The following is a 19705-nucleotide window of genomic DNA, read 5'->3' as shown; positions in this document are numbered from 1 at the left end:
GATAACCATGATGGTGTGGTCATTCACCTAGAGCTAGACGTCCTGGAATGTGAGGACAAATGGGCCTTAGGAAGTATTACTACCAACAAAGCCAGTGGAGATGACAGAAATCCAGCTGAGCTACTTAAAATCCTCCAAAATGACACTGTTAAAGTGCTGCAGTCAGTATGTCAGCAAATTTGGAAAACTCCGCAGTGGCCAGTTCAGTTCAGTCGCTCAGTTGTGTCTGACTCGTCGTGACTCCATGGACCACAGCACGCCAGACCTCCCTGTCCATCACCAACACCTGGGGTTTATTCAAACTCATCTGCATTGAGTCGGTGATGCCATCCAACCATCTCATCCTCTTTTGTCCCCTTCTTGTCCTTTCCTCAATCTTTCTCAGCATCAGGGTCTTTTCCAATGAGTCAGCTCTTTGCATCAGCTGGACAAAGTACTGGAGTTTCAGCTTCAACATCAGTCCTTCCAATGAACACCCAGGACTGATCTCCTTTAGGATGGTCTGGTTGGATCTCCTTGCAGTCCAAGGGACTCTCGAGTCTTCTCCTATACCACAGTTCAAAAGCATCAATTCTTTAGCGCTTTATAGTCCAGCTTTCTTTACAGTCCAGCTCTCACATCCACACATGACTACTGGAAAAACCACATCCTTGACAAGATGGACCTTTGTTGGCAAAGTAATGTTTCTGCTTTTTAATATGCTGTCTAGATTGGTCATAACTTTCCTTGTAAGGAGTAAGCATCTTAATTTCATGGCAGCAATCACCATCTGCAGTGATTTTGGAGCCCAGCAACATAAAGACAGCCACTGTTTCCACTGTTTCCCCATTTATTTGCCATGAAGTGACGGAACCAGATACCATGATCTTTGTTTTCTGAATGTTGAGCTTTAAGCCAACTTTTTCACTCTCCTCTTTCATTTTCACTTTCATCAAGAGGCTCTTTAGTGCTTCTTCACTTTCTGCCATAATGGTGGTGTCATCTGCATATCTGAGGTTATTGGTATTTCTCCCGGCAGTGTTGATTCCAGCAATGGCCAAAGGACTGAAAAAGGTCAGTTGTCATTTCAATTCCAAGGGCAATGCCAAAGAAAGTTCAAACTATTAATACTATACATTTGTGTTCATTTCACATGCTAGCAAGGTAATACTCGAAATCCTTCAAGCTATGCTTCAGCAATAGCTGAACCGAGAACTTCCAGATGTACAAGCTGGGTTGTACATCCTCTGCCTAGAAAAGGCAGAGGAACCAGAGATCAAATTGTTAACATTTGTTGGATCATGGAGAGAGCAAGGGAATTCCAGAAAAACATCTACTTCTGCTTCATTGACTACTCTAAAGCTTTTGACTGTGTGGATCCAACAAACTGTGTAAAATTCTTAGAGATGGGATACTAGATAAACTTATCTGTCTCCTGAGAAACCTGTATGCGGGTCAAGAAACAACAGTTAGAACCAAACATGAAACAATGGACTGGTTTGAAATTGGGAAAGGAGTCCACCAATGCTGTATATTGTTATCCTGCTTGTTTAACTTTTATGTAATGTACATCATGCAAAATAACTGGTTGGATGAGTCACAAGCTGAAATCATGATTGCTGGGAGAAATATCAACAACTTCAGATGTGCAGATGATACCACTCTAATGGCAGAAAGCTTAGAGGAAATAAAGAGTTTGTTTATTCATCTGTTTAGAAGTTTGGGTTGCTTCTAGTTCTTGGCAGTTATAAATAAAGCTGCTGAAAACATTTGAGAATAACTTTGTATGAACATAAATTTTCATTTCCTTTTGGTAAATACCTAGGAGTGGGATTGCCGAATCATATGGTAAGTGTATGTTTACTTTTATAAGAAACTGCCAAAATATTTTCTAAAGTTGACTTTACCCATATGTATTCCCATGTTCAATGTATGTGAGTTTCAGTTGATCTTCATCCTTGCTAGCACTTGGTATTGTCAGATTTTTTTACGCTCTTTTCATAGATTTATGTCATTGTACTTTTAATTTGTATTTTCCTAATGACTCATGATGTTGAGTATATGTGTGCTTTAAAATGTATTTCTTTAACATTCTGAGAATGTGTATTTTTTAAAAAAATGATTGCATTTTTTCCCAGAGTCATACAGTAAATGGCTTTGACAAGGCCTTTGATGAGCATTTGGGTTATTGCTCCTACATCACAGAATCCAGAGGACACCATTCACACACACACACACACACACACACACACACACACACACTGCTCTGTGGAGTTGTGCAGTGCAGCAGTCCTGGCTATATATTGCTCCTACATCACAGAATCCAGAGGACACCATTCACACACACACACACACACACACACACACACACACTGCTCTGTGGAGTTGTGCAGTGCAGCAGTCCTGGCTATATATTGCTCCTACATCACAGAATCCAGAGGACACCATTCTCTCACACACACACACACACACACACACACACACACACACACACACACACACACACACACACACACTGCTCTGTGGAGTTGTGCAGTGCAGCAGTCCTGGCTATATATTGCTCCTACATCACAGAATCCAGAGGACACCATTCACACACACACACACACACACACACACACACACACACACACACACACACACACACACTGCTCTGTGGAGTTGTGCAGTGCAGCAGTCCTGGCTATATATTGCTCCTACATCACAGAATCCAGAGGACACCATTCACACACACACACACACACACACACACACACACACACACACACACACACACACACACACTGCTCTGTGGAGTTGTGCAGTGCAGCAGTCCTGGCTATATATTTACAGCTATTATCTTGAGTTATTGGTCATTAGTTTCTGTGGAAAATCTGAGTAGTATCAACTGATGCATTTAAAAATAATTTTTCAGGGTTTCCCTGAAATGAAATTTTGTTCAGGAACAGGTTCTGAAGAAATGCCCTACATGCAGTATGGCTAATGGATCAGACTTGGGAGATAGAAAGGCCTATTTTAAATTTTCAGCTCCTCCATTTACAGCATTTACAGTGACTTTGGGCATCTTATCTGGCTTCTCTGAAGCCATTTTTTTTCCAGCGAAACAGCATTGATAATATCTCCCTTTTATGGATGATGTGATAAGAATGATCAGTAATGCATGCAAAATACCTGACACAGGGTCATTTCAGTTCAGTTGCTCAGTCATGTCCAACTCTTTGCGACCCCATGGACTGCAGCACGCCAGGCTTCCCTGTCCATCACCAGCTCCCAGAGATTGCTCAAACTCATGTCCACTGAGTCGGTGATGCTATCCAACCATCTCATCCTCTGTCGTCCCCTTCTGTAATCATGAGTGTGTTATAAAAAAAGACTTCGAAATATAGCAACTGTTTAGGGACTGAGAAATGCACTTTACTTGAGACAAGAAGATAGGTGACTGAATACTTCTGGATACCATTAGTTCTGTCCAGTGAAGTCAGGATATTTGAGGTACCAGTGAACCTTATAAGATTTTTCTAAACTTTATAATTTCTTGTTGTGATTCCATGGTGACTACAGTAAATCCTTAAAACAGCAAACCAGCAGAACCAGGGAGATTCTGGATACAAAGAGAGAGGTTTACCAAGCAGTAGAGTGAGTATGGAAAGGAGTTTAGGTTGAGTTTCTGGACCTGGGAAGTAACTTAAAAGTCTTAACCGTAGAAGAAGAGTCATTGTGTGATCTTGTTTGTTTGCTTGCTGGTTTTTTGGTTTGGTTTTAAGCCATCTCTCTACCTTGGTGTTTTCTGTTAGACTTGTTTCTACTTCTATATAGTAAGGAGGTTTCACAACTTTGAGTCACACTGTTTGGGCTCACAGTTTTGTTACTTTCCAAGTGATTTTTTTTTTTTTTTGGGGTAACAATAAGAAATAGCTTAAGAAACAGAATTAAAGGTCCTTCTCTTTCTGTATTTCTTCTCTCTCAGGTAATATTTCATTCTAGTCACTTTGTAGCTTAGAGAAGGAAGATTTGCATTCACATGTCCTTTCTTCATCTGCCTTTTCTTCCCTTTGGTCTACTATGTCATGTTGTCTGTTTTTTTCAAGTTAACAAAACCTAGATATTTAGCACTATCTCCAGTTGCTGCCGCCAACCTCCATCCTAAGGCAGCTCCCCTTCTCCTGCTTCTCTGTCTGTGGCTAAACTTTTGGTATCATTTCACTTTTGCATTTCTTAAATTCCCAAAGTCTCTACTTTCAACATTTTTTGGTATATTTTTTCGCCGATACAGGATTACAATCAGAAGCAGTTGTGAGGGCTAGTTATGTGGTTTCCTAAGTTGTAATTAGTTTTAAAGAAATTTTTTAAACTGGTATATAAATGAATGTATAAATGTAGTTGCTGGTATTTTATTTTCTACTGAAAAGATATAATTCCCCAAAAATAATGTGTAGCCATTAAGTATTACCACCACCCCCTCTTCTCTGCCCCCCAGTGGTGGTTGACATAGATCAGTTTGGTTAATTAGCCACCAGCAACTCCTCCAAGTGATTATGTCTAACTTTGTAAACTTGTTGGTATTGCTGCCCAGACTTGACAGAGAGGCACATTTTCTTAGAAATTTATGTCACCTGTTTTGAATAGGGACACTTTTATTGTTTTAGACATCTGTTTTCCTCTTTGTTAGGCAGTTTAATAGTATGTTCATCAAATGTTTGTTTATTGAGAAAGTACTTTATGGCACACATTGTATTAGGCCCCAGTTATATCAACAGAAATGAAAATGCTCAAAGGGAGGGCACCTTAATCTCTCTGTACTGAAGTTTTAACTTATTTTTTCATTCTATTTGTAACTTTAAACTGCAAAAACAAAAACAGAGATTATATCGAATTCCCATGTAACATCGTCTGACTTCAACCTCCATCCTTTGTGAGAAAACAAAATTCAGCTAAGTAAATTTGAAAATTTGATTGGCTTTATTCAGTGACTCATGAATTTGGCAGCATTCCATTCTATCTAGCAAATAGAAAGGAGCTCTGAAGAGCTGAGCAAAATGGGAGAAGGGGACAGGGACAGGAACAAAGAAAGAGCAGAGTTGCCTCATCTTTCTTTGGGGTAATTCAAGAGTTGTGTCAAGTGGAGTATCTCTCTGCTGTTAACCTGGAAATTCCAGATTGACTTGTTTAAGACTGCATTCCTGTGAGAGATTGAAATTGTTTTTAGGTTAGGTATTAAGTCTTGGTTTGCGGACATGGGTCTTAGCACAAATGACTCCATTTTGGGCCTGTTGTCTCTTCCCTCAGCACCTTTTTTGATGATATATCTTGATGAAAATTCCAGAAATCATGCTATTTTATCCATGAATACTTTAGGATGAAACTTGAATTTCTTTTTGTAGTGTAATTGCAATGCCATTGTTATACTTAAAAACAATTAACTGTAATTCTTAAAATTAACTGATACTCCCCAATTATGTACAAAAAGTCCTTTTGCATTTGGTTTGTTGAAATCAGGATCCCAAAATGGTCCAGTGAATATAATTGGTTGTGTAACATCTGTTTTAAATTTCTTTAAAAAAAAAAAAAAAACTACTTACTATAATTGGTTGTGTAATGTGTTTTGTTTCTTTGAAACTAGGATAGCCTGGCTCTCTGTTTTTCCCTATGCTATTGACTTGTTGAAAAAAAAGTTTTGTTTTGGTGGTTTTTTCCTGACAGAATTTAGTTAGATTTGGAATAATTAGCACTTCCTGCAACACATTTTATCTGTATTACTTCCACCTGATAAAACCTGGCTTTCCAGGTTGTCAGTTAGTTACCATAAGTGACTTCTGTGTCTTCACTGAATTCTCTGAACAACTGCCTTAAGATGCATGCATGCATGCAACTATCCAGAATCCTTCTCCCTGGGAAAGACTTAACTTCCCTGGTGATTTAAGGCCTTTAAAAAAACAACGAACTCTTAGATTTTTATGACATTTGTGACTAGTATGTAAGTCACAAGTATTAACAAGAGTTCATTAGGGCCCATGAAGAATCAATAAAAGCATGAAGTGAAATAGTATACATATTAGGGGAACATTTTACCATAGTCCAGTGATCTCTTTTTTTGTAGATGAGAAGTACCCTTGACCTAAATGAGATTGAGGAGAAACTTCCTTATCTGTGCAACAATTTATTACAACTGAATCTTGTAATTATTTTAGATCCAAGGTAACAAAACTGGAGCTATATTTCATAATCAAACCACATCTGTCTTTAAAAGAAGAAAAAAGTGAATGAATGTAATGAGCAAGTTATACAGAAAGAAATGTATTTTCACACATTTTAAGTGATTCAGTTTTTTATTAAGATGATATCTTGGATAAGTGGCAAGATATTTTTTACAGAGACAGTATGTTGACAGGTAACTAATTTTCATTATAATTTTGGCAATTTACTTCCTTATTTCATACCTATTATACACTTTAGTGATGCAGTTAGAGATCGGGATTGTTGAAACGTAGATGTCATTTAATTACAGTTTATAGTACTGTACCTTAGAATATTTTCATATATTTGTAGAAAAATATACATGTTGTTAGTAACTCAAAAATTTGAACCAAGCTTTGGTTGACAATGAAATTTAATAAGTAAAAATTTTTAAGTTTGAAACTGAGTATGGCATAAAACTGGGAGAGGTATCATACCTACAAAATATCTCAGAACTCTTGAGTTGTTAAAAAGAAGGAATGTTTGAAAAACTGTCATAGCCAGGAGGAACCTAAAGAGATATGAAAACTAAATATAATTTGGTATATTAACTGGGATCCTGGAACAGAAATAGGTTTAGGTAATCTGCATAAGCTATGGGCTTTAGCTAATAATAATACATCAGCATTTGTTTACTAATTTTATCAAATGTACTATACGGGGCTTCCCTTGTGGCTCAGCTGGTAAAAGAATCCGCCTGCAATGCGGGAGACCTGGGTTCGATCCCTGGGTTGGGAGGGTCTCTTGGAGAAGGGAAAGGCTACCCACTCCAGTATTCTGGCCTGGAGAATTCCATGGACTGTATAGTCCATGGGGTCGCAAAGAGTCAGACACAACTGAGCGACTTTGACAAACAGACAGACGTACTAATATAAGATATTACTATTAGGGGAAACTGAATGGGAGGGCAGTATATGGGAACTCTGTTATCTTCTGAATTTTTCTTTAAATTTAAAACTATTCTAAAAGAGAAAGACTATTTAAAAAATGAGAAAGTTAATTTTTTTAAAATTATGAATAATATTAACTGCTTGAGAGCAGGGTCATTTGATATTAATATTTGCATGCATAAAGAATAAGCACTCAATAAATGTTGTGTGACACTGTTACACTTAGGTTATCTTGTGGAAGGGTTTTTGGGAAGATGAGAAGCAGAAAATTGATAAAGAAGCTATTTAATTTTCTTAATTTTTATTAAAAAGTTGCCAAAAATTTGAGTTGACTTTATTTGAATACATTTTATACTGAATGAATTAAAAATGTCTACATAAGGTTTCTATTTTTTCTTGAGGCCAGTTTGAAATTTTCAGTATTGTAAATGATTCTGCATCAAGCTTAGTTTAGTTTATAAAACTGTTTCATTCCATTACCAGGCTGAGTGCTAAACATTAAAAATAGTCCTTTAATAAGACGAATTAAATATAATATTTAAAAAAAAAAACCCTGAGTATTTCAACATTATTAGCCATTAGGGAAATGCAACATAAAACCGGGAAGAAATACTGCTATGTACCTTTTAGAATGGCAAAACAAAACAAAGACACAAAACTTTGACAATACCAAGCTGGTAGCGTTGTGAAGCGGCTGGAGCTCTTGTACGTTGCTGATAGGAATGCAAAATTGTACAGTCACTTTGGATCATAGCTTGGCAGTTTCTTATATAAAATTAAACATACACTTAACATGTGGCCCAGAAATCTCACCAGTAGGTATTTGCCCAAGAGGAATGAATTTATGTTCCCACAAATTATATACATGTCTGCTTTATAAGGCATTTGGTCTAAGTACTGGCTAAATAAACTTATGTTAAGTATTATTTGACATTTTCTTTATTAGATTTTTTCACTTTCAAGGATTTATACAAGAAGTGACTGATAATAAAAAAATTTTTATATCAAAAGAGTTAGTACTATAATCGTTCTGTGCAAAGAATTTGACCTAGCAGTACAGTGCCACATTTTTGAATAGGTAGTAATTATTTACTGAAATCATAACACTGTCCAGTGAGCACTTTGTGAAACATTTTAACTATGTGTTTTGCTCAGTATTATGGTTATTATTTTCTCTGTTTCACTCATGAGGAAACTGAAGCATAGAGTTATTAAATGACTAGCCTAGGATCATACAACAGGAATGTGATAGAGTTGGAATTTCAACTGTGTCAGACTCAAAATCCCTCTTTTTTTTTTTTTTACAATTTATTATACAACAAAATGTATAGATTATTATGATTGTAAAAATAAAGTACAAATTCAAAAAAAGACCACACAGAACAAGTCTATTTAATGTATTATAAAGGAACACAATTATAGCCACCACCCTGGAAACTTGTAACTGTTTTCCTCCCAGTAGTAACAATTATTTTAATTTTTGTGATAATACAGTTTTATCACCCATGTGTGTGTGTGTGTGTGTGAGTGTGTGTGTGTGTTTCTAGATAGTACACATTAATCTTAACCTATTTCAGTTTTGAATTTGGTATGTCTTTTGAACCTTTTAATCTGTAGGTTCCCCTCTCCTTTCTTTCTTTTCTGCACAGTTTAGCTCCTGAACCTTGGCTGACTTGTAGAGTTTCCCACAGTTTGGTTCTGCTGATTGCATACTAATGGTTAATTCAGCATGCCTTTGTCTTTTTTGTCTTTTTTATGTGTCCTGTAGGTTTTCTGTGGAATCTAGAGTCTTGATCAGAATCAGGTATGCCATGATCTTCATTTTTTGAATGTTGAGTTTTAAGCCAACTTTTTCACTCTCTTTCACTTTCATCTAGAGGCTCTTTAGTTCTTCATTTTCTGCCATAAGGGTGGTGTCATCTGCGTATTTGAGGTTATTGATATTTGTCCTGGCAATCTTGATTCCAGCTTGTGCTTCATCCAGCCTGGCATTTCACATGATGTACTCTGCACAGAAGTTAAATAAGCAGGGTGACAATATACAGCCTTGACATACTCCTTTCCCAATTTGGAACCAGTCCGTTATTCCATGTCTGGTTCTAACTTGCTTCTTGACCTGCATACAGATTTTTCAGGAGGCAGGTAAGGTGGTATGGTACTCCCATCTCTTTAAGAGCTTTCCACGTTTTGTGGTGATCCACACAGTCAAAGGCTTTGGCATCGTCAATAAAGCAGAAGTAGATGTTTTTCTGGAACTCTCTTGCTTTTTCTATCATCCAGTGGTTGTTGGCAATTTGATCTCTGGTTCCTCTGCCTTTTCTAAATCCAGCTTGAACATCTGGAAGTTCTCATTTCACGTACTGTTGAAGCCTGACTTGTAGAATTTTGAGTGTTACTCTACTAGCATGTGGGATGAGTGCAGTTGTGCAGTAGTTTGAACATTCTTTGTCATTACCTTTCTTTGGGATTGGAATGAAAACTTGGAATAAAACCTTGCGCACCAGGACCCAGGAGGAAGGAACAGTGACCACAAAGGAGACTGACCCCGACTTGTCTATGAATGTCCACGAGTCTCTGGCCAGAGGCGTGCATTGGTGATGGCCTGCTGCAAGGTCAGGGGCCCTGAGTGTGGCAGTGCATGCATGGAGCCTTTTGAAGGAGGTTGCTATTTACAAGAAAAGGCAGGATAAATGCCTAATTCTTTATTTTTAATTACCCGTTTTTAAGATAGTGAATATGTGCTGTAATAACTTCTGAAAGTGTTTTAGTTATTTAAGGATCATATGAACTCATGGATTTACACGTATTTAAATTTTAATACTTTGCAGTTAATACGGTTAATGTAGCTCTAAATGTCCCATCTTTGACCGGTGGGAGCCTCTTTAGGAGTGTTTTGAATCCTTTTATATGTCCCTAAAGTGAAGTCACTCAGTCGTGTCCAACTCTTTGCGACCCCATGGACTGTAGCCCACCAGGCTCCTCCATCCATGTAATTTTCCAGGCAAGAGTATTGGAGTGGGTTGCCATTTCCTTCTCTAGTTATATGTCCCTAATTGTCTTTAATTACTTTCTTGCTGTTGATATCATAGTTGTTCCAGGCTTATTTTGTAATTTTCTATTGATTCTGTAGAATCACTCATGTCTCCATAATTCCCTGGTGATGGAGATGACTATATAATAGAGTTAATACTAGTTGAGGAGAGCCTCAACTGAGAGCCACCAGTAAAAACAACAGGGCCTGGAACATAATAGGCACTCAAGAAATATTTGTTGAATGGATATTAGGTTGTGAATATCTTTACCTCTGATTTTGTACCTCTTCTTTTTCCCTCACGATGGCTGACTCAGAGGTACTCAGTAAATGTAGTGAAGTGAATAATGAATAAGATCATGGCCTTTGATAGCATGTTAAAAAGCAGAGACATTATTTTGTCAACAAAGGTCCTTCTAGTCAAGGCTATGGTTTTTCCAGTAGTCATGTATGGATGTGAGAGTTGGACTATAAAGAAAGCTGAGCACTGAAGAATTGATGCTTTTGAACTGTGGTGTTGGAAGAAGACTCTTGAGAGTCCCTGGGACTGCAAGGAGATCCAACCAGTCCATCCTAAAGGAGATCAGACCTGGGTGTTCATTGGAAGGACTGATGTTGAAGCTGAAACTCCAATAATTTGGCCACCTGATGTGAAGAGCTGACTCATTTGAAAAGACCCTGATGCTTTGACAGATTGAGGGCAGGAGGAGAAGGGGATGATAAAGGATGAGATGGTTGGATGGCATCACTGACTCAATGGACATGGGTTTGGGTGGACTCCGGGAGTTGGTGATAGACAGGGAGGCCTGGCGTGCTGCGGTTCATGGGGTCACAAAGAGTTGGACACAACTGAGTGACTGAACTGAACTGAACTTTGATAGCAGACCTCATTCCACCAAATATTAATGGTACGATCTTGAAGAGTGAAGTAAATTGACCAGATTTCTATTTCTCTGTCTGTTAAATGGGTTAATAACTAGCATTGTTATTATGAAGTTTAATTGAAATAATTTAATGCCGGCAAATAATTTTAATAGTCAACATAATGGCTGTTACACGATAGTTGCTTAGTAGAACTTAGCTCTCATTAGTGACTGTTGTTATTTGGATTTATATATTTTCTTCAACTATCTCGTTATATTTTATTTAGTATCAAAATAAAATACCAAATACATGGAATATATATATACTAATGGTGGGTGAAAGCAGCCCAACAGCAATATGGGTAACAAAAATTAACTTGTTAGTACAGATTTCCTTTCACAAATGAATGTAGTTATAATGGTTGATGTATTAATAATTTAAGCTATAATGTTTGCCAAATTGGCTATTAAGCATTGTGTTTATAGTCCTACGCTCCTCAAGTAGAAATAGATTAAAAAGGAGCGTAAAGATGTGTTTTCTGCAGTACGCCAAATTAACTTGTAACATGGTTGGTTTTTGACTTACACATACACTCTAGATTTAAGTGCTCTATAGAATAGAGATTGCCTGAAGAAGTGAGTGATCTCTGTGTATAGGAGTGCTATCTCTTATGTGATTGTTTAGGTTTTCCAGCAGAGACTGTTAATTAATCTTCTCTGACCCTAGGTTCTGCTGCAGAATCCCTGCCTCTCTGCAAGGCTACCATGCTGCCTTGGGTGTCAGGGACGTCTCTGCTCTCACTGACAAACAGGGAGACGAATTCTTGAGATCACAGCTTGTAACTCCAAATATTAATACACCCACACTGCCCACCCTACCCCAATATGCATATATCCCTATATTTATAAATCCTGGCTAAGTATAGTTGATAAATTACCATTTAAATATGGGTTGGCTTGGGACTAGAGTTATCATTTAGCATGTTTCCGTACAAAAGGAAAGTGCATTCTAAGTTCTGAATAGGTTTTGGAATAGCTTGTTCATAGTGGACTGTATATACATGAGGACCTCTTTGCTTGTCAGGGGCCAAGCATGAAATGTTTGGTACATTTACTAATTTGTAATCATTAGGGATTTATATATCTGAGTTTGGGGTTAAGCCATGTACTGCAGATGATTTACATTTTTGTGTAATTGAGACTGAATGATACTGTTGCTGATATTTAGTTAAATGAATGATTGAAAGCTGTCATTTTTAATCTGTGTAACTTGGTAGAGTGGAAAAAACTGTGGTTTAGCATCAGATCTGAGTTCAAATTTTAGCCCGACTAGTTACTAACTGAATTTGTTTCCTCAGCTGTAAAATGGAGATGATAATTACAGAGTGGTTATGAGATTTCAAGTGATTTAGCAGTAGCCCATGTAAAATGTTTAGTCAAAGCACTTGATACACATTAAACACTCAATAGCATACCATTAGATCCTTAATTCCTTACATTAAGTTTTTTCACATAAAGACTTGTGTAAAAGCAAACATTTTCCTGAGCTACCGCATGGAATTATGTTTAAAAGGCATAATAGTTAATAGGTGTGATAGTATATGTTGATATTTCTTTGGCTATGTTGAATAAAAGATGGATTTTTAATTTTTCACATTTTTATAACACTCACAAACACCACTTATGAAGTACTTATTTGTAAAGGAAAGCTCAAGTAGCAAGTAAAAACAGTGAATAAAGTAGTGTGCTGTTTTTTGTTCAGAATATTATTTTATATAGTAATGTTTGCTTTGCCAGAAAGTCTTATTTTATAGGGACATTGGCTAAACTTTTATTTCCTGTTTTGAAATAGTCAACTTTTGAATTGTATATATGCTTCTGAAATGCAAATTAGTTTTTTAGTAGCCAGAACTGCTGTCCAGTGTAGATGGATATAGCATCACCAACTCAGTGGACCTGAACTTGGGCAAACTCTGGGAGATAGTGAAGGACAGGGAAGCTTGGTGTGCTGCAGTCCATGGGGTTGCAAAGAGTTTGGACACGACTTAGTGACTGAACAACAACAAGCCAGAACTGAGCTATAAAGCTATTTCAATGAAAGTAGCAGGGAAACCTTAAAATGTAAATGAACTTGATAATTGTTTTTACATGAACCTGATGATAAAAATATGCAAGTTTAGTTAGTATAATAATGTTTACAGTTCAGTTTCAGGTTAATAGACTGAGCATAATTTAACAAAAAAGAATAGTGTTTTTGGCCTTGGACATTAAATATGGTTTGTGAGAAAGTTTGTCTTAGATAACAAGTGCTTCATTTAAGCCGTGCTCTTTGGGTAGGCCATAGTAAGTATGAGATACCTAGAGAAAATTTGTTTATGGGTATCATAAACTTAAAATATCCAGCCAGCTTTGTGGAAGGTAGAATTAGCCTGCATTCATGCTTCTCCTCTCCTGTTTCCCCCTCTCCTCACTCCTTTTCCTTGCCCTCTTTCTCCTCATCCTTCCTCTTTTCTTTTCCCTTCTCTTCCTCCTTTTTTCTCCCCTATTCTTTCCCCATTTCCCTTTATTCCTATAGTCTTTGCTGAGACTTTTTAACTTGTGGCACATTTCAGACATATTAAAAGGTATAGTATATCAGATAGCAGACATTATCCACCACTGAAATTAATGTATTCCATTCCATCCAAAACGATTGACTATTTTTCAACATTAATGATATAGTAGGAATAGAGAAATTTGGAATGAGAAAATATGTAGGGGTTCTAAAATTTTCTTCTTTTATATTGGAAAAAGTTAAGTGAGGGAAAATGTTTGAAGATTAGTAGCAGTGTTGTATTTCAGGAACATTTGTTTTACTTGTACTGAATTGAGTGGAGCTCTTCCCACGTGGTTCAGTGGTAAAGAATTTGTCTGCCAATGCAGGAGCCGCATGGGACACGGGTTCTATCCCTGACTTGGGAAGATCCCCTGGGGAAGAAATGGCAACCCACTCTAGCGTTTGGGATTTCCTTGTGGCTCAGATGGTAAAGAGTCTGCCTGCAATGCAGGAGACCTGAGTTTGATCCCTGGGTTGGGAAGTTCCCCTGGAGAAGGAAATGGCAACCTACTCCAGTATTCTTGCCTGGAAAATCCGGTGAGCTAAAGTTCATAGGGTCTCTAAGAGTCGGACATGACTGAGGTGACTTAGCATGCATACAGGCATATGCTGATAATAATCACAGTTTTTTTCTTATTTCTAATTCTGTAGAGATTAGAGGAAGTTTTCTGACAAATCAGTTTGCTGCTTAATAGTAGTAGTTCTCAAACTTATTCTTAAGACCCATTTTACATTATTAAAAATCATTGAGGGAGACTACAAGAAATTTTTTTGGTGATTATATTGATATTTGCCACATTAGAGTAAAACAAATTTAATGTCACTATTCATTAAAAATACCAATAATAAGCTCATTACATGTTTATGTAAATAACATTTAATTAAAAATAATTTCCAAAACAGCAAAAAAAAATTAGATTGTCTTTGTTTTACATTTTTGCAAAACTCTTTAGTTTTGTAAACTCTTTGTAGAAGATGTCTGGATTTTTATATTTGCTTCTGCATTTATTATATTATAATATATTGTTTTGGCTGAAGTATATGAATAAAATATGGCTATTTTATGGAAACAGTGACAGACTTTATTTTCTTGGGCTCCAAAATCACTACAGATGGTGACTGCAGCCATGAAATTAAAAGATGCTTGCTCCTTGGAAAAAAGTTATGACAAACCTAGACAACATATTAAAAATCAGGGACATTACTTTGCCAACAAAAGTCTGTATAGTCAAAGCTGTGGTTTTTCTTATAGTCATGTATGTATGTGAGAGTTGGACCATAAAGAAGGTTGAGTGCTAAAGAATTGATGCTGTTGAACTGCGGTGCTGAAGAATACGCTTGAGAGTCCCTTGGGCTGCAAGGAGATCCAACCAGTCCATCCTAAAGGAGATCAGTCCTGAATATTCATTGAAAGGACTGATGCTGAAGCTCCAGTACTTTGGTTACCTGATGTGAAGAGCTGACACACTAGAAAAGACCCTGATGCTGAGAAAGATTGAAGGTAGGAGGAGAAGGGGATGACAGAGGATGAGATGGTTGGATGGCATCACTGACTTAATGGACATGAGTTTGAGCAAACTCCAGGAGATGGTGAAGGACAGGGAAGCCTGGCATGCTGCAGTCCATGGGATTGCAAAGATTCGGACACAACTGAGCTGAATTGATAGTTTCTTTTCAGTACACAGACTGTTAAAAAGATGTGAATGTTTGAGATTTTAGAAAATAAAAATAATTTTAACTCTTTATTAAGGATATTCTTCAGTAATACTCACTACCTTCTGCCTTCCCCCCAACTCCTTGCCAGTTTTTTGTCAGTAAAACATACACTGACTACTAATACAGTTTGATACCAGGGCCTTTGTTCATTCTAAGACACCATCAGTTTTATCCAACTTTGTTTTTGCACTGTGCATGCAAATGCTAATTTTATGATAAAGGCAGTTACCATCTCAGTGTTATCATGAAGATAGTTTTGGCCTTGTGAATCCTTGAAAGGATTTGTGGGATACCAGTTGATTCGTTAATTATACTTTGTGTACAGTAAGCCAATTTTTGGATATATCAATTACTAGAGGATAGTTAGTTATTTACTGATTTTTGTTACCTGAATTTTCCTGTTCAACTTTTAAATTAAATTTAAAATTAAAATTCAAAGTTTTAAATTAAATTTCATAGCTTTAAACAACTGTCCATTTTTAAGGAATCCAGATGTAGAAGGTTCTTGAGGAGAACCAGGTTCGAATATTGATTACTTAACAGTTCCAAAGACTTTAGAACAGTGAGAGGAAATAATTTGGCCTTGGTTTTGAATGGTTCTTTAGATCAAGGTTTAGAGAGGAAGATTTTTTTTTTAATCAATAGAGAGTGGTGCAATAACTTCAAAATTAAGCCTGTTCTTTCATCTTTACATTCTCAGAGCTCTGTAATCTTGAGAATTGGTGTTGGGTTTTGGTGTTGGAAAAATAGAAGTTAAGTGTTTCCAAACCTTCATTAGATTTACACCAAAACTAGAGTCACAACACTTTAATTTTTTTTTTTTCCCTGTGTTGAGGTTCTGTTTCGGATTTTAGTAGGAAAAAGTATTCTGTGGCTAAAATATGTTTAGAAACTTCATGTTTATCTTTAGGACTTATTTCTGAATAGCTTGATTCATTTTCTTATGCAGATTATTATTGCTGGTTGTTATTTACATATGGCTTCATCCATTTAATATTATTTATTAGAGTATACACGGTGTGGCAGTCACTGGTTGAATATAGGAATGAGGTAAGACAGAAGGCAGACATCGACAGACATGGTTCTATTTCCAATCATGTATATACTGTACAGTTTTGGACCTTACACTCTAGCAGAATCTTCTCCATCTTTCAGCTGGTCCTGGGTCAGGTTCCCTATATCTGTTTTCCAATTTCGAAATTATTACCCCAGTCAGTGACCTTTAAAGTTTTGTATTTTTAAAATAATTTCAGACTCACAAAAACGAATGGTGCAAGAAGAGTATAAACAGTTCTTCTGGGGCTTCCCTGTTGGCTGAGTGGTAAAGAGTCCGTTTGCCAGTGCAGGAGACATGGTTTCGATCCCTGATCCAGGAGGATCCTACATGCCATGGAGCAGTTAGGCCTGTGAGCCACAACTGCTGAAGCCTGTGCCCTAGAGCCCGCGAGTCACAGCTACTTAAGACCCCGTGCCCTAGAGCTGGTGCTCTGAGACAAAAGAAGCCACCACACTGAGATGCCCACACCCTGCAACTAGAGAGTAGCCCCACTCACTGTAACTAGGGAAAGCCCGTGCAAAGAATAAGACCCAGTGCAGCTACAAACAAGCAACTAAAATTATATGTAAAAAATTCTTCTATACCTTTTGTCTAGTTTCCCAGATTTAATATTTTACATTTTCTTTATAATTTTCTTTTTATTCTATTTCTGTCATTCTTTTTTCTGAACTATTTGAAAGTCACAAATATGATTCTCTGAAACTCACTGTTTATTTTATGAAATGTAAGACAATCTCCTGAAGTAACCAAAGGACGTCAGTCTGTCCGTAAATGAATAATAAGTGAGGAATAATAATAAATGAATAATGAAAAATAATTATTCATTTAATATATCTATATTTGTTAAGTCTTATTTACTTTGTCTATGAATTTAAATTTTACCAACTGACCAAATAATATAGCACAAGAAAAATATTTTTCTCTAGTCCAAGATCAAATTCAGAATCATGAGTTAATTTCGTTTTCTTTAATTTGGAAAAGTTTCTTTTATGACACTGACTTTTTAAAAATATAGTCCATTTACTTTGTGGAGTGTTGGTTTGGGTTTGTCTAATGTTTCATCTTAGAATCTGATTATACATTTTTTCAGGGCTATGGTTGTGTCCTTCTCAGGTGGTTTTATCTGGAGACATATGTTGATTTGTCCTATTATTGGTCATCCCAGTTTTGATTACCTGCCAGTTTTATTTTTTATTCCCCACTCTAGAAGTGCTATGTTTTTCCTTTGTAATTAATAAGTATGTTATGAGGAAATAGTTGAGACTATGTGAATATTCTCTTTCTCATCAGACTTTTATTAACTACTTTTGCATTCCTTTGAGGAAGTTTGTGTGCTGTGTCTGCTGAGTTGCTCAGCTGTGTCCAACACTTTGCAAATCCCTTGACTGTAGCCCACTAGGCTCCTTTGTCCATGGGATTTTCCAGGCAAAAATACTGGAGTGGGTTGCCGTTTCCTTCTCAAGGAGGAGGTTTGATTTAATCAATATTAATATGTGCTCAGTCACTTCAGTCGTGTCCGACTCTTTGCGACCCTGTGGACTGTAGGCTCCTCTGTCTATGGGATTCTCCAGGCAAAAATACTGGAGTGGGTTGCAGTGCCCTTCTCCAAGTTCTTCTCCTGCATTGCAGGTGGACTCTTTACCAGCTGAGCTACAGGGAAGTCCCAAAATTAAAACTGGAGTGGGCTGCCATGCCTTCCTCCAGGGGATCTTCTCAACCCAGGGATCGAACCCAGGTCTCCCGCATTGCAGGTGGATTCTTTACCATCTGAGCCACCAGGGAAGCCCAATAATACCGGAGTGGGTAGCCTCTCCCTTCTCCAGTGGATCTTCCCTACCCAGGGATCGAACTGGGGTCTCCTGCATTTCAGGCGGATTCTCTACTAGCTGAGCTACAGGGAAGCCCCAAAATTAAAACCGGAGTGGGCTGCCATGCCCTCCTCCAGGGGATCTTCTCAACCCAGGGATCGAACCCAGGTCTCCCGCATTGCAGGTGGATTCTTTACCATCTGAGCCACCAGGGAAGCCCAATAATACCGGAGTAGGTAGCCATGCCCTCCTCCAGGGGATCTTCCTGACCCAGGGATTGAACCCAGGTCTCCCGTATTGCAGGTGGATTCTTTACTGTCTTGAGCCACTGGGGAAGCCCATTATTAATATGGTGGTTGCCAGTTGGTGAGTTTCTCCTTTAATTAGCTGACATTCTAGCATGTACATACACATGGATTCTTATTTTACTTCATACTGTCAAATTGATACCATTTACCTTGATTCTTGGGTTGTCCCAGATTTGGTCCCTCTAGACTGACTCCTGTGTCCTTAAAACATATTTCCATCTTTCTTTGAACGTTTCCTTAGTTTCTGGCATAAGATGCTCTTGGTCTGTCTTGTCCTGTTCCAGCCATTGAAAAGGAATGAGCTGTTTTCCCTAGAAGTCTCAGTTCCTATTGGGAAAGAATAGGATTTAGATAAAAGGTCTGGATGCTAGTTATCCTGTTCATTGTTAATGGGGTGTCATTGCTTCCAAGTTCCCTCAGTTGATAGAGTTAGGAGATACACACACACATGTTCTTCTCTCTCTATTTATGTGTATGAATATTTACATATATAGTTCAAGTTGATACCTTCAGTTTCAGTCCAGCACTATAAGATTCATAACTTTTGCAGCATTTCTAATTCCCTTTGATAACAGTGATAGATCTGACTTTTATTATTTACAATACATTCACTTTAGTATGCTTGAAAGATAGTCTCAAAGCTGATCAGTCATACTAGTGGTAAAAAATTAACTAGTGGTCTTTTTGTTTTCAGCTTGACAGTATATAGGCAAAATAACATGTTCCAAAGTTACTTCAGTTAGTTCTTCCCAGTGGCTCTACCCATCTTTCAGTGTGGATATATTCAGTATAACTGTTTGAAATACTTTTAGGTCTAGTTCTCTCTGTCTATATAGTACCTTAGGGGTTATACCTCCTGTATCCTTGTTGATTTTCTTTATTTTTTGAGTATGTGATACATTCGTATGGTTCAGAACTATAGGAATTACTGTTCTAACAGGAGTCAGAACTATATAGTTTGAAAGTCATTCGCCCATCTCTTCCACTCCATTTTTCACTTACTTCCAATAGGCTGAAAGGTGGTCCCATGGATGACATTCAAGTGCTAATCTCTGAAATCTGTTAATTTGAAAAAAGCATTTTTGCAGATTTGATAAGACTCTTGAGATAGATTATTCTGGGTGGGCCCCAAATACAGTCGTGGATATTCTTCTTAAGAGGGAAGCAGACAAGAGATTTGACATAGGAAAGGAGAAGGCAATGTGATCATAAAGGCAGAAGCT

General features: G+C 37.4%; 1 protein-coding gene across 8 annotated transcripts in view; it reads left to right on the top strand.

The window, feature by feature from the left end:
- Positions 1-19705, top strand: part of FUT8 (fucosyltransferase 8) — a 306584-nt gene that overhangs the window by 16493 nt on the left and 270386 nt on the right. The gene's annotated exons all lie outside the window — the stretch shown is intronic.

The sequence above is a fragment of the Dama dama genome, chromosome 12 (genome assembly GCF_033118175.1).
Source record: "Dama dama isolate Ldn47 chromosome 12, ASM3311817v1, whole genome shotgun sequence".
In the NCBI taxonomy this organism is placed as follows: Eukaryota; Metazoa; Chordata; class Mammalia; order Artiodactyla; family Cervidae; genus Dama; species Dama dama.
The sequence above is the reverse complement of the archived record's forward strand: the minus strand, read 5'-3'. Positions and strand labels throughout refer to the sequence as shown.